This window comes from Lynx canadensis, chromosome B2 (genome assembly GCF_007474595.2).
Source record: "Lynx canadensis isolate LIC74 chromosome B2, mLynCan4.pri.v2, whole genome shotgun sequence".
Lineage (NCBI taxonomy): Eukaryota > Metazoa > Chordata > Mammalia > Carnivora > Felidae > Lynx > Lynx canadensis.
This window is the reverse complement of record NC_044307.1, coordinates 108,294,481-108,309,171: the sequence shown is the minus strand read 5'-3', so window position 1 is coordinate 108,309,171 and position 14,691 is coordinate 108,294,481. Positions and strand designations below refer to the sequence as shown.

Genomic DNA, 14,691 nt, shown 5'->3' with positions numbered 1-14,691 from the left:
TCCAAAAGCAGGGAGTGATAAACATTGTTGAATGCGACTGAGAGGTGAAGTCAAATGAAAATTTGAAATTATCTCAGGAATTTATGATATGGAGGACATTGGTCACCTTCATTAGAGCTTGTTTTCATGGAGTGACAAGGCTAGAAGCCAGACTGGAGTAGGTTGAGCAATGAGTGGGAGGTGAGGAATTGTGGACAGCTGGTGTCATTAACAACTATTTGAGGAAATGTGGCTGCAAAGAGAGAGAAGGACAGGGTAGTACCTGGAGCCTGGAGGGAGAGAGGGTTTTAGGTTTTGGGTTTGGGTTTTTTGTTTGTTTCTTTGGTTGGTTTTGTTTTGGTTTTTGTTTTTTTTTTTGTTTTGTCTTATTTTTTGTTTTGTGGGTTTTTGTTTTTTGTTTTGTTTTTTCTTTCTTTTTTTGTGTGTGTTTTTTGTTAGTTTGGTCTCTTTAGTTGAAGAAACTTTATCGCGTTTAAAATCAAAAGGAAGAATATAGAAGGCAAGATCAAAATACACAAGAGAAAACAAATAATAAGTAGTATAATGTTATGGAGAAAGTGAGAGGCTTTAAAGTCCAAAACACAGGTGGTGGGTTAGTCTCCGGCAGGAGGAGAGAGTCCCTCTGTTGTAATGACATGAGACCCTGTGCACAAGTGTATATTTTGTGTTTGAAATAGACAAGCTGAGGGAGATCTTAACAGTTGGCTGCTGTTTTCTCTGTAAATGAAGAATAGCATCTGCTGAACACGAAGGTGCTAGAGTCGAGTTTTTCAACCTCAGTATTATTGACATTTGGGACCAGACAATTCCGTATTACGTGGGCTTTTCCTGTGCATTATAGGATGTTGAGCGGCACTACCCCAGCCCTGCCCTTCCAGCTGTGACAATCAAAACTGTCTTCAGACACTGTCAAATGTCCCCTAGGGACTGGGGACCTGGGCAAAAGGATTGGGAGTTACCGAGCTAACGAAAGTAGAAGAAGATGGAGAAGGTCTGAAAGTGTTGTGTAGGGTGGGAAAGTAAATTGACCAAACAGACCAGAGAGGCTCGAAGGGCAGTTGGGAGGCCCACTTGAAGTTGAATATGGATCCTGGTGCAACCAGTCTGTCGTACTGGAGTTTTTCTACCAAGGACTGGCAGCTGGGGCACAGGCACTGAAAAAGTAGATGTTTGTGTTCCCCGGGGATTGAGGTTTTTGCCAGAGAAATGTTACAAAAAGACAGAAGGACAAAAGGTTTAGAATATTGGTAGGATATTTATTGAAATTATGAACCGCAGAATCTAAGCAGGTCGTGGGGAAAAGGGCAGAATCTAAGCAGGTCGTGGGGAAAAGGGCAGATGAAAAAAATTCTCTTCTTAAAGAAGAATGTTGTAGTAAGTTTAGGAGCTAGAAATGAAGTTTTGACCTAAACATCTTTAAGATGCACAGACACACACACACACACACACACACACACACACACACATATTTTTTTTCAAAAACAGTTTTACATCATCGCTTCTTCATGTACTAAATGAAGGAAATGAGAATAAATAGAAAATAATATGAGTTCTGGGGGTGCCTGGTTGGCTCAGTCAGTTAAAACCTCTGGTTTTGGCTCTGGTCACAATCTCACGGTTTAGGTTCGAACCCTGAGTGGGGATCTGTGCTGACCATATGGAGTCGGCTTGGGATTCTTCTCTGTCTCACTCTCTCTCTGCCTCTCTCCTCCTCAAAATAAATAAATAAACCTAAATCATCACCATCACCATCATCATCCTCATCATCATGAGTTCCATTTACTTTGTATCCCAATTTCAACATATTGTTTCTCTTTTCAGTTTCTCCTGAACTAGATCTGAAAACTGTTGCAATTTTATATTTGCATTTCAAGTTTCCAAGTCCCTTGTTTTGTTACAGGTAATGTTCAAACAGTGAGGCACTTATGAAATGACTAAGGACTCTGTTTTTACTTAAAGATTGGTCACGAAAATGTCTTGAAAAGCTGTTGTAGAGCAGTGCCCAGAATTAAATCTTTATTTTCTAGAAAGCTCGGTAACACTGAAGGGAGAAATGAACAACGGCAAAGTCTATTTTGAGAGGTGGGAAGAACCAACGAGCCAGTTTCTTTTAACTGGATATAGCCTGTGAGGGGTAAAGCAAAGCAAAACAAAACAACAGCCAAATAACAACAACCTATTTTGAATTGAACTGAAAACTTTCAAACAAAGAGGAAAGCAAATCATAACCAAAACTGAAAAGTAGCTACATCTTTTAGTCAACCAAACAGGGTTTGGATCATTTGAATCTACTAAAAAAAAAAAAAAAAAAAAAAAAGCAGAAGCGGCATGGCAGAACAGACCTCAGCTAAGAAAAGTCCTCTTCGATTAGTGCAGATAATTCTCTCTACACGCCAGATTTCTGTAGCTTGAAAAAGAAATTGCACCTGTTTTACATTTACGTGTTTACATTTTTTATGGTTATTTATTTTTGAGAGAGAGAGAGACAGAGACAGAGACAGAACGCAAGTGGGGGAGGGGCAGAGAGAGAGGGAGACAGAATCCGAAGCAGGCTCCAGGCTCTGAGCTGGAGGCTCCAGGCTCTGTCAGCACAGAGCCCAAGAGGGGCTGGCACTCAGCACTGCAAGATTATGACCTGAGCCGCTTAACCGACCAAGCCACCCAGGCGCCCCTACATCTAGGTGTTTAAAAATTTGTGCCTTTATGTGTGTTTTTTTAATGACAAGGAAAGATACAGAATATATTAAATTTGACTGTCTATGAGGAAGGAAGAATGATTTCTTATTTTCCTTAATATTTTTTCTTTTTTTTTCAAATTTTTACAAAAACATGTCTCTGTACTAAAATAAAATTCTTACATTTTAATGATGTGGTATCAAAAGAAAGTAGAGAAACAGGTGGTCCACATAAACAGAAAATGATAGTGATTAGAAAGAGAAAATCAATGATAAAACCTCTTCCATTTTTCATTTGTTTCCATGTTTTTAAATGAGAAAATTTAGAGGTTTAACAAAAGCATTACACATCTGCCTTCAAGGTCAAGTAGGAAAGAGAGCTATTACTCACTACACTACAAATAAAGTTTTTAAAGGCAAGACAGAGAAGGGAGGAAAACCAGAAAAAAAATGTTTATTTGAACATATGAAAGAGAGCACAACTATGCTGTTGTATGAGATAGGTACAAACACACTATTATTGGAAGAATTTTCAGTTTTCTTTTTTTTTTTGTTGGTCCATATCTTCTATATTTTCTGTAGCATGTATTATATTTGTGCTAAGAAAGTAAAATTATAAAAATACAAAAAGTAAAAATCAATTTAAGAGGGAAAAATGTAAGTTTGATGGGAGTATGAATACTGTAAGAAAGCGGAAAAACAGAAAATTTCTTACTATGTCCTGCTTTTTATTATTTCTTGAAGGCGTGGAGCATAATGGTTTTTATTTTGGTAGGATTAAGTGAACATAAAGGAGTCATACATGGATTCTGCTATAAACTTGATAATATGTCCTATTAAATACCCATAATTTCTTTACAAAATAGAATAGTCAGTTCTTCAAAATATTTCAACTTTTTCAGTTAAAGATATTGGAGATGATAGGTAGGTGGATAGATAGAGTAGACAGATACAAATTCTGTCTCTTTGGTCTTCCCGGTGATTACTGTATTGGAATCCTGATACCAGGTTCCCCAAGTGCTTAATAATAATAAACTAATATTAATAAATAATACTATATTAATACTTATTGTAATGACTGTACTTAATCTTGTATTGGATTTAATTAATGTAATATAATGTAATATTGGATTAATAATAACTAACATTTAAATAATATGACATAATTAATATTATTGATTATTAATAGTTGTTATACCTTACAGTGGTAGAGTATTCTCTTATATGCATATGATATATAATTTGATCCTCACAACAACTCTTTCAATTAGGAGTCGCCATGATTTTACAGAAGAAATTGAGGCTAAGTGTTTAAATAATCCACAGAAATCAGAGCTAGTTTTAAAAATAGGTCTTCTGATTCTTAATCCAAATCCTCTGCCCCTGCATCATTTTGCCTAGTTTAAGCTGTCTACTTGGAGCAAGTTAACTTCTCCCAGAAACGTTTTGGTCACTACAGTGCTGTGAGGTACATTTAACTTAATTGTAATTTTCCATATGTCAAAATATGAATGATATTACTTGTCTATGTTTTACTTAATAGGAAAGAGTGTATACAAGTGATTCATAACTCAAAAACATTCCCTTGGTTTGACTACTCAATAAAAATATGTATTTCTCAAGCTGAGAAATTGTAGTATTTTCCTCTGTGGACTTGAAAATGTTTCATGACATTATATTCTCTACTTACTACTTTTCAAACTTAAATATTTAATAATACTATTTAGTACCATGTCACTTCATCTTGCTATTTTTATTTTTATTTTTTGCTTAAGGTATTTCATGGTTCTTGAGAAATATTTTTTTTATAAGCTAGTTCTGAAAGGAATACATTCTTTTTGTAATAGCTTTATTCACATATAATTCATATATCACAAAAATCACCCATTTAGAGTGTACAATCCAAAATTTTTTGAGACAGAGAGAGAGAGGGAGCATGAGCTGGGGAGGGGCAGAGGGAGAGGGTGAGAGAATCCTAAACAGCCTCCATGGCCAGCATACAGCTCTCCTTGGGGCTTGATCTCACTACTGTAAGATCATCACCTGAGCCAAAATCAAGACTTGGACGCTTAACCAACTGAACCACCCAGGCTCCCCAATTCAATATTTTTTAACATATTCAGAGTCAAGCAACTGTCATGACAATTGACTTTAGAACCTTTCTATAACCCCCCAAAAGAAATCGAATACCCTTTAGTGGTGACCTTCCATTCCTCCAGGACCCCAGTTCAAGACAATCACCAATTTACTTTCTGTCCCTATAGATTTACATGTTCTAGACATTTCTGTAAACGCAACCATACCATATGTGGTCTTTTGTGAATGCAATCTTTAACTTAGCATAAAGTTTTCAGGTTTCATCCATGTTGTAGTATATGTCAGTACTTCATTCCTTTTTATTGCTAAATCATATTTCATTGTATAGATAGATACACTGTATTCTATCAATTTATGGACATTTATATTGTTTATACCTTTGGCTATTATAAATAATGTAATGTTGCTGTGTATTATGAATAGTGCTGTTATGAACAGTTATGGACAGACTTTTATGTACACAGATACTTTCATTTCTCTTGGGTATAGACTTTAGTGCTAGAATTGCTGGTTCATTTGGTAACTCTATATTTACCCTTTTAAAAAACTGCCAGACTACTTTCCAAAGCAACTGCACCATTTTACTTTCCCACTAGCCAGGTATGTGAATTCAAAATACTTTTGCAAGGAGAGGGAAATGATGATGCCACATACACTTAATAAAATGTACTTAATGGAACATTATATATAGCCTATTAGTTAATTGAAGTTTCACAAATTTACCTTTCCTAACTTTCTTCTTTCAGTAATTTATTCTACCCTATAAACACCTATGGAATAAAAGAAATTTACTTGAGAAAACTGAATTCCTTATAATGGCTACTTTTTTTTTTTTTTAAGAAGGAGAGGTAGAGAGAATATGAGCAGGGGAGGGGCACTGGAAGAGTGGGGGGTGAAAGAGAAAGACAGAGAGAGAGAATCTTAAGAAGGCACCACAACCAACGTGGAGCCTGACTCGGGGCGCTCAGTCTCACTACTGTGAGATCAGGACCTGAACCGAAATCAAGAGTCAGATGCTTAACTGACTGAATCACCCAGGCGCCCCTAATGGCTACCTACTTTTAAGAATATTGAAATTAATTTTTTTAACTTATTTATTTTTGAGAGAGAGAGAGACAGAGCACAAGCATGAGCAGGGAAGGGGCAGAGAGAGAGGGAGAGAGAGAATCCCAAGCAGGCTCTGCAATGTCATCACAGAGCCTGATGAGGGGCTCAAACTCATGAACAATGAGATCATGACTTGAGCTGAAATCAAGAGTTGGGCATTTAACCAACTAAGCCACCCAGGCACCCCGCAATTAATTTTTTTGATAGAGATATATGTGGTTTTCGATATTAAGAATATAAAATGGGCCCTCTGCCCCATCCACTGCAAGAATGAAGAACATTCTCAGCAATCAGACTGTTGATATTCCAGGAAATGTTGACATTGTGCTGAAGGGACACACTGTTATTGTGAAGGCCCCAGAGGAAACCTGCTAAGGGATGTCAACTACATCAATGTAGAACTCAGTCTCCTTAGAAAGAAAAAGAAGAGGCTCCAAGTTGACAAATGGTGGGGAAATAGGAAAGAACTGGCTACTGTTTGCACTATCTGTAGTCATGCACAGAACATGATCAAGGGTGTTAAACTGGGCTTCACTACAAGATGAAGTCTGTGTATGCTCACTTCCCCATCAACGTTGTAATTCAGGAGAATGGTTCTCGTTGAAATTCGAAATTTCCTGGGATGAAAAATATATCAGCAGGGTTCGGATGAGGCCAGGTGTTGCTTATTCAGTATCTGAGGCCCAGAAAGATGAGTTAATTCTTGAAGGAAATGACATCAAACTTGTATCAAACTCAGCTGCTTTGACACAGCAAGCCACAACAGTTACAAGCAAGGATATCAGAAAATTTTGGGATGGTGTCTCTGTTTCTAAAAAAAGGAACAGTCCAAAATGCTGATGAATAAGATCTGAGTTGTCCAGATGATTTTTCAGACTTATTTGTGATATGTTAAAGATGCAATAAAAGCTGTATTAATTTGAGGCTTTTTCTTAAACCCAATATTGTTTACAACTATTTGGCAAGCAAACCATTCAGAAGTAAATTGTCATGTGCTAAGAACAGTAACAGAAGGAATAGTACAGGAATTTTTTTCCAGTAAAACTTCATGGGATAAGTGGTTTGAATGTGATTTTTGAAGGAACATTAGGGGTATTTCAAGCAAGAGGAATATGGTACCCATGACACTCAACACCACATGGCTGTTCATCGCTGGATATAGAACTTTTGGGGGAGATCCTGAAGGCATCTAATTTTGCAGAGGCATGAATTTGAGTATTTGTGAGCTAAGTGTGCTTGAGTCACTTGTCTGCATACCAGTAATTTTTTGTGAAAAATCAGTTGAGGAGTGGAACAAAGTGATAGGCCTTAGTAAGGTTAATTTGTGTTCATGATAAATGTGGTTGTTGTGTCCAAAATCCTCTTACTCTCTACTTTACCTCAGCTATTTATTCCCATATGCTAGTCCTTGATATTTTTAGAAATTGATAACCCTTCATAATTGCTTAATTCCATGTGCCACACTTTATTTTTTCATGTAAGAAAACATTTTTTTATGTTTATTGAGAGAGAGAGAGACAGAGTACAAGTGGGGGAGGGGGAGAGAGAGAGGAAGACACAGAATCCTAGGCAGGCTCCAGGCTCTGAGCTATCAGCACTGAGCTTGATGTGGGGCTCGGACCCACCAACCATGAGATCATGACCTGAGCCAAAGTCAGATGCTTAACCGACTGAGCCACCCAGGCACCCCACCGTGTGCCACACTTTAAATATGTTACCATGCTAGACTATTTTTAATTTAACAGTGTTGCCCCCCCCCCCCAACCCAATTCCTGCAGTCTTCCGCATCTCACTCGATGGAAACCCTAACTCTGATTTCTCAGGCAAAATACAACACTACACATTCAATCCATCAGAAAAGTGCACGTTCTGCCTTCAAAATAAGGTATATTTAAAGACTTAAAGAAATTTTTAAAAAAAGGGGTGCGTCGGTGGTTTGGTCGGTTACGCTTCCCACTTCGGCTCAGGTCGTGATCTCATGTTTCATGAGTTTGAGCCCGGCATAAAAAGGCTCTGTGCTGTTGGAGCCTGAGCCTTCTTCAGTTTCTGTGTCTCCCTCTCTCTGCCACTCTACTGGTCATGCTCTGTCTCTTTCTCTCTCAAAATAAATCAACGTTAAATTTTTTTAAATAAATAAACATTTAAAAAATTAAGAAAAAGAGCAACCACTTGTAATACATAGATCTTACTGAGGATCTCAATTTAAAGTGAACCAACTAGATTGTTTATTTTAACGAATTGATCTTTGATTTGATGATAATGGTTAAGTTTTTAAGAAATATGAGTGAAATGGTCAACTATAGTTTGCTTTGAAATATTTGAAGTGGAGTTGGGGAGGGCATTAGATGGAGTTCTAAATGAAACAGATTACCTATAAATTGATATTTGTTGAAACTGAAAAAAAAAAGAATGGATGGCAAGTTTAGGCACTTGATATTTTAATTTCTTGTTCATTACTGTTCAAGCGACAATAGCATCATAATAGTGGAATTCATTATACAAATTTAATATTTGAGAGAAACTGGAAAACCTAACAATCTCAGTGGATGTTCAATAACTATAATCTAAGAGCCAGCTTAAATATCTCAAACTCAACACATTTTAAGTTTAGTAATTTGTAGAAACCCTATCTGCCAGTTCCAGACCATTAAGTCTAACAGATATATGGGTCACTGATTTGGAATTCTTCCCTTCATTTTTCCTATGTTAATTTCAATATGTCCCTCTCATTCCCACAGGCAGGACCAGCATTAATTGTGCTAAACAAATAGACTACCTGTTGTGCTTTCAGTAGAAGCAATTTGTTCAGATACAATCTGCAACAAAGATCTGCTTTTACCTTAGCCCCTCATGAATCTATTAATTGCAGAAGAATGCTCCAAGTGAACTTGAAAAATAAGTTCAGTGGACAAAGAACTGTAAGTGAATTCCTATCTGTTTACAGAAACCCAGGGCTAAGACAAAATTCTGCCTTGAAAGACAAAATGAAAAACTGAACACATAGTGCAAACAGCACAATTATTTTGCAATGAAATTGGGAAGCAAAGTGCTGTCGTGTCATAGTTGTAGATCATTTCTCCAAAACAGGAACAAGCACATGTGGTTTCATTTCATTTAATTTCATGAAAAAAAATTTCAATTGGGCAGAATAATGTATTATAACTTTTCTAAGTTTATTTGGCTTTTCTGGAAAAGTGTATGATCTTTTATGGGACAGAGAATGAAGAGGAAAAAAATTCTGAAGAAAAAGTGACTCCTTTTAAAAATGTACCTAATGAATTCAAAACTAAGGAAACATTTTGTATTTTCTCTATCCATAGAAAGAAACTTTTTACTTTCATTTCACTCAGTTGAAATAGTATATGCTCTTCAAGTCATAAAATTCAAACATTTTATATACAAGGACTTCGAAGGGTCATTGTTGGCCTGCTCTGCATAGCCTTTTTGCCCTGAATCTTTGGTTTCCTTATTCTTTGAGCACTAAGCAGTAATATTCTCCTCACTTGGAGACTTTGCCATCATTCACATTTTCTAAAGGCTTTAAAGAGCTATAAAGTTGGTTAGTTGGCAAACTTTTTGGTCCTATTTATATAGAGAGTGGAGACACATTGTAGGACCCGCTGCCTACCAAACCTGAGACTGTTCCCCCAATTCCTCTAATGGGTATTATTTAAATAGAAGACGGAAGTTAAAAAGTGACAACCATGTGAAGAACCACATAATCCTAAATTTCTTGCTTGCCATGCTTTTCTGGTTTCTTCCTTTTAAGAATCCTCTAGACACTGTTCTTTGACTATCTTGAACATTAATTCCCTTTTTAGGGAAGGAGAAAAATTGAATTAAATTTCTCAAATACCTATTGTGCCAGACACATTAGTTATACCATTTAATCTAAGAGCCACAGCAGTGTTACAGATGAAGAATGAGAGATGTAGGAGATAGGTAACTTATCACCCATGGTCATACAACCAAGGACATGCATGTCCTGTATAATAAATTATTCTCTCATTCAAACTTTTGCCAACTTAACTCAGAAAAATTTCTCCCTGTACTAATCTCTTTCAGTCCTTTTGTTAATCAGGTCAAAACAAAACAAAAACAAAAACATCATAAAGGTAATTCTAGTGATACACTTGAAACCAAAAGAAAGCTATATGTATGTAATGAAGGAAAACTATACTTAAGATCTTCCATCAACCTTTCTGACCTTGAAAGTAGGCTTAGAATCTTTCTGAAATAATCATTCTATCTCCTCTTCTTCCAAATAAATGTTTGTCCTCAGGCTCCAACATTCAAGATAAATAAAACACTTTCTAATTTAATGCTGCTTTGATTACTAGCATTGCCACAGGACTTTTCCAACATTTTATTCTTTCCTAGGGTCTTAGATCTTTGTAGAGTAGACTAGCAACCCAAAGCACCATTTACAACTTTGTTTCTATGGAGAGAAGTGCTTTGAAAGTTCCAAAGAGCTAATGCACAAATACTTGGTGGAACACAATGTTTTTAAGTTGGGGACTGCTAATATTTATGAAATGAGTGTTCAAAACAAAAACAGATGTTTCAACAGGAACATGCAGGGACAGAGGGGTCTCATTGATTCAGCCTCTTACTGCCCCCTCCCACACATACACAAAGGTGATTGGAGTCCTATAAAAATAATCTACTATACAGATATAATATATAATCTACTATGTAGTAATAATCTATTATACTCCAAAGTAAATTGAGGAGTGGGAGAAAAAGAACCAGGGTATAACTGTAGCCCTTCACATGACCACAAATGTTACTGACACTTTACTTTAAAACTTTGGTTAGTTCCTATCTTAATAAACTTCATGTAAAATTCAGAGCTGCCCAATGAAGTATTGAAAATTAAAGATTAATATTAACAATGAACTATTTTTTTACATGTTACATTTTGTTTTTTTAGAAATAAAGGCCAAAACCTATTGTGACATGAAATTTGAAGATAATTAGAAAATCACAACAATAAGATTGTATCAGAAATCTAACATGTTGGACAATTTCAGTAGTTAAATGCTACCCGTATATATGAAGTGCATTTCTTTTGTCATATTACTTTTTATTTTTAAATCAAAGAAAAAATTTCAAAAGGATTCTTCTATAAACTTCTACATAGTACCTTCTGGAAACTCCCTACTAAGAAATACTTTTGCACTTTAATTTTCTGGGATTTGAAACTTTAAAAAAATATTCATTCACCACAGTTTTAATAAAAATATTATCACTTTTCCCCCCTATAGCCCTGTTTATAATTATTACTACATATAATTTTAGGCACGTTAATATAAGAGTTAAATGTACCCCTCGTTAAATATTATTTTAAAAACAGACAAATCCAAGCAGCCAAATAAATTGGGGATTTCTTTGCGCCTTGGGGGGATATCTCTAACCAAAACCAGGTTTTAAAAAATTAATTGATTGTAAAGATTTTATCTTGACACACAAAAATTTACAATTTACAAAAAAGATACAGAGATGTAAGCATTGAAAAAGGAAAAAGTAAGAATTAGGTTTGCAGGCAAACCTGAAAAAAGTACAAGGGACACATACTTCAGTACTAGCTCGTCAAATTGGAAAACACAGCAAGAATTTAAACAGAAAAACCACACAGAATCACTAAGGTTGCTAAGTTCCCATTAGACTACTCATAACAACAACAACAAAAAACAGCAACTTTATCACAATCATTGTATTCACAAAGATCATGACATATCTTCAGGTAGATGTGGTGGGCGAGTATAGATTTATTGGACACAGTCAAGGTTATATTATCTGGGGACCAGAACCATAACCTGTATTTTTACTTTTTGCCTTATTCCAACATATAAAACATTGTTTTCCACCTGTACAATGAGAAGTGTTTATGGTATTGAAATCAGAGCAAAGTGTCAGATTTTGCTTCAACAAAATGCAATTTTTAGTTTATTGACCATCCTGCATTCCTCCTTTACCATGAATACACAGGACTTTGTGTGGTTATTTTAAAGGGTTTTACTAGGTTAGTTTCTCTTTAAATTGGTATGTCTCTTTAAATACTGTCTGAGTTTTTTTAACCTGCTGTAGCCCAAATATGAGCACTCCCACATATTTCTCATCCTACCTAACACAGACTGGCCCCATTTAAAACATATCCTATAATCAACCACTTATGCTATTTTCTTATTTAACAAATCATTAAAGCCAGGCTTCACTCATAATAAATCTGTTTTATAAGAAATGCAGGTATTAATAAAGTAAGCTTAAAGTAACCTTCATAAAGGGAAACAGAAATAAAAAGAGCAGTCACTTCAAACACAATATAGATAAATCAAATTTAAAATTTTAGGAAAAAAATAATCCTTAAGACCATATGCTAAATTTTTAATAGTTCCACAATTTCAATGGGTTAGTTGCCCAAATTGTTTGGTGTTGAAATTGAAGAACGCCAAAAGTAGAATTAAGTCTGTAACCCCCTTCCAGTACCATTTATTTTAAACATGCACTGAAAAGTAGTTTTTATTACCTTTCTGGAATATTTAATAATACTAATTTTAAATTAAAGTTTCTAAATATTTTTTGTGGCTATAAGAAATAATTCTATTCCTAAAACATAATAATTAAAATAATAAGTCATTCCGGAAAAGATGATCACAAAGGGATTGGTGTTTAGGGTACTAACCCTAATTATTATCTATCTATCCATGAGGTACTGAACTTTAAAGCTGTTGAAAATAAGCAATATTATTTCACACTGATTCCAACTCTTCAGTCTATCCACAACTAGCAAATGTAGTTTGAAACAAAAATTACTATTCCATCATTTAATTTTTAAAACATCGTTGTTTTCTTTTTCAGTCCTTCTAAACTTTGTTACCCTGCTTGGATATGCTGCACTCTTCTGGGCGTAGAATTTCACAGCAGTTATCAGAATAACTAAAGCCATAGGTCGGTTTTATCAAACAACAACCTCCCATCAACAGAAACAGTGGGCATGTCACTCATTTTACTCAAAATAAAGACACAACAAATAGTGATGGTTAAAATGAACAGTTAGATGAAAACTGTAATGAGACTTTTTATATTTTCTTATGCAGTCTAACACCTGAAACAACGGTACTGTGGGCACCTTCCTGTAAATTGCCAGCTGTTTCCTTTGTTTTTAGGCAAGCAGAAACAGAGCTAGTCACGCTTCCAGAAAAGGGGGAGGCATAGGATAAGGCTGCTTCAGACTAGCTTTCAGAAATGAGAAGTCAGTAGTCAACTTTTTCCTCTCTGATAACCCTTCGTTTGCAGAGTAACGGGGAAATTACAAACACATTTTGGAAAATAACGCTGTCTTGAAAACCATCTCTATTGGACCAAGTCCTTACTTCCCTGGAAGTAGTCACAGCCAAGACTTAATTTCAACACAGTGTTGAAATTTATTACTTGAAGCTATGGCATAAAACTGTCTTCTTTAAATGGAAAATTTGACTAACTTCTATGAGGTAAATGAATTTTGAAAGTGGGAGTGGGTGGAGGAGGTACACAACTTTTTTTCTTTAAGTGGGAGGGGGAAGGATGCAGACGAAGCATCCTGAGCAACCACAAAACGATGAGTCTCTTAGGACGCTAAAGGATGTTGGACCACAGAGCTCGAATGCTCTCGGATCACAGCTCCTCGGCGAGGGACTTTTGGTTTGACTGCCACCGGGCACCGGGGGAATCCCCGCCTTGGGTAAAAAGAGGGAACTGGAGAAAAGACACGTTCTGAACAACCCGGCGTCGGACGATTCTCCGCGAGACGTGGCCTTCCCGGGACCCCTCGGAGCGGGCCTGGCGTGGCCCGGGGGGGCGGGTCCGAGGGCCGGCAGGGAGGTCCTGCGTCAGTCCGGGCACCTCCCCGGCCACTCGAGGCCAAGGAGCCCCTGCGACCCGGGCCCGAGGACCGCGCGGGATACACTCCCCGACCCCGAAACCCCTCTCTCCCCACCCGCTTCCCTGCGCCCCGGGCCTCCGGCGCGGGTCTGGACGGCCAGCCAGCCGCAACTCCCGCCAGCCCCGCGCCTCCCAGACCCGCGACCTCCCCGCCCCCGGCCGGGCCCCCGCGAGGCTGTGCTTCCCGTAAACTCCCCGCCCCGCGCGGCCCCCTCCCCGCCTCGGCCCCGCCCCCGCGGGACCCTGAGCGGTGCGTGATTGGCCCGGCCGCGCCATCACTCTCCGGACGCGTCACCGCCCTCGTTTCCGAAAGCCCCGAGACCGGCAGTGGTATTAGTGCTCGCGGGGCCGCGGTGGAGGGCGTCGTGCAGCCCTGCTCGCTCCTACTCGCCCGCGGGTCGGCGCGCTAGCCCTGCCGAGCCGCGACCGGGGCTGCGGGGTGGCCGGGCTGCGCGCTCAGCCGCCGCCGGGGAAGCAGAGGCAGCTCGTCCCAGCTCCGAGATGGGGAGCTGGCGAAGTTGACGAGCCCCCCGACCCGCGCTGCGTCCCTCCTGCCCAGAGGCGCGCTGCCCTCTCCAGGAGGTGCCAGCACGCGGCCCTGCTCCAGGTGTGCGCAGGACACCCCGCCCCCCGGGACCCGAAAACTTCCCCCCAAGTCCAAAGAGGGAGCTCTGAGGGCGGTGCCCGGAGCCGGACTCCCCACTCCGCGCTGGGGGAGCTGTCCCGGCGGCTCGCACGGCCGTCGGAGGGCGGAGACCCTCTGGAAACTTTATCACCATCATCGTAATTACCACATTTTACTGTTTCTCTCCCCGCAGGGGCTGCAGCCAGCGGTCTGTCGCGCGTGCTTGTTTGCCAAAGGAGCTGCCCCTGGGAGAAGACCCACGGA

At 38.6% G+C, this 14,691-nt stretch overlaps 1 pseudogene; it reads left to right on the top strand.

Annotated features, from left to right (window-relative positions):
• The first annotated feature begins 6,149 nt into the window (after nucleotides 1-6,149).
• Nucleotides 6,150-6,726, top strand: LOC115513408 (annotated as a pseudogene).
• Nucleotides 6,727-14,691: the final 7,965 nt, after the last annotated feature.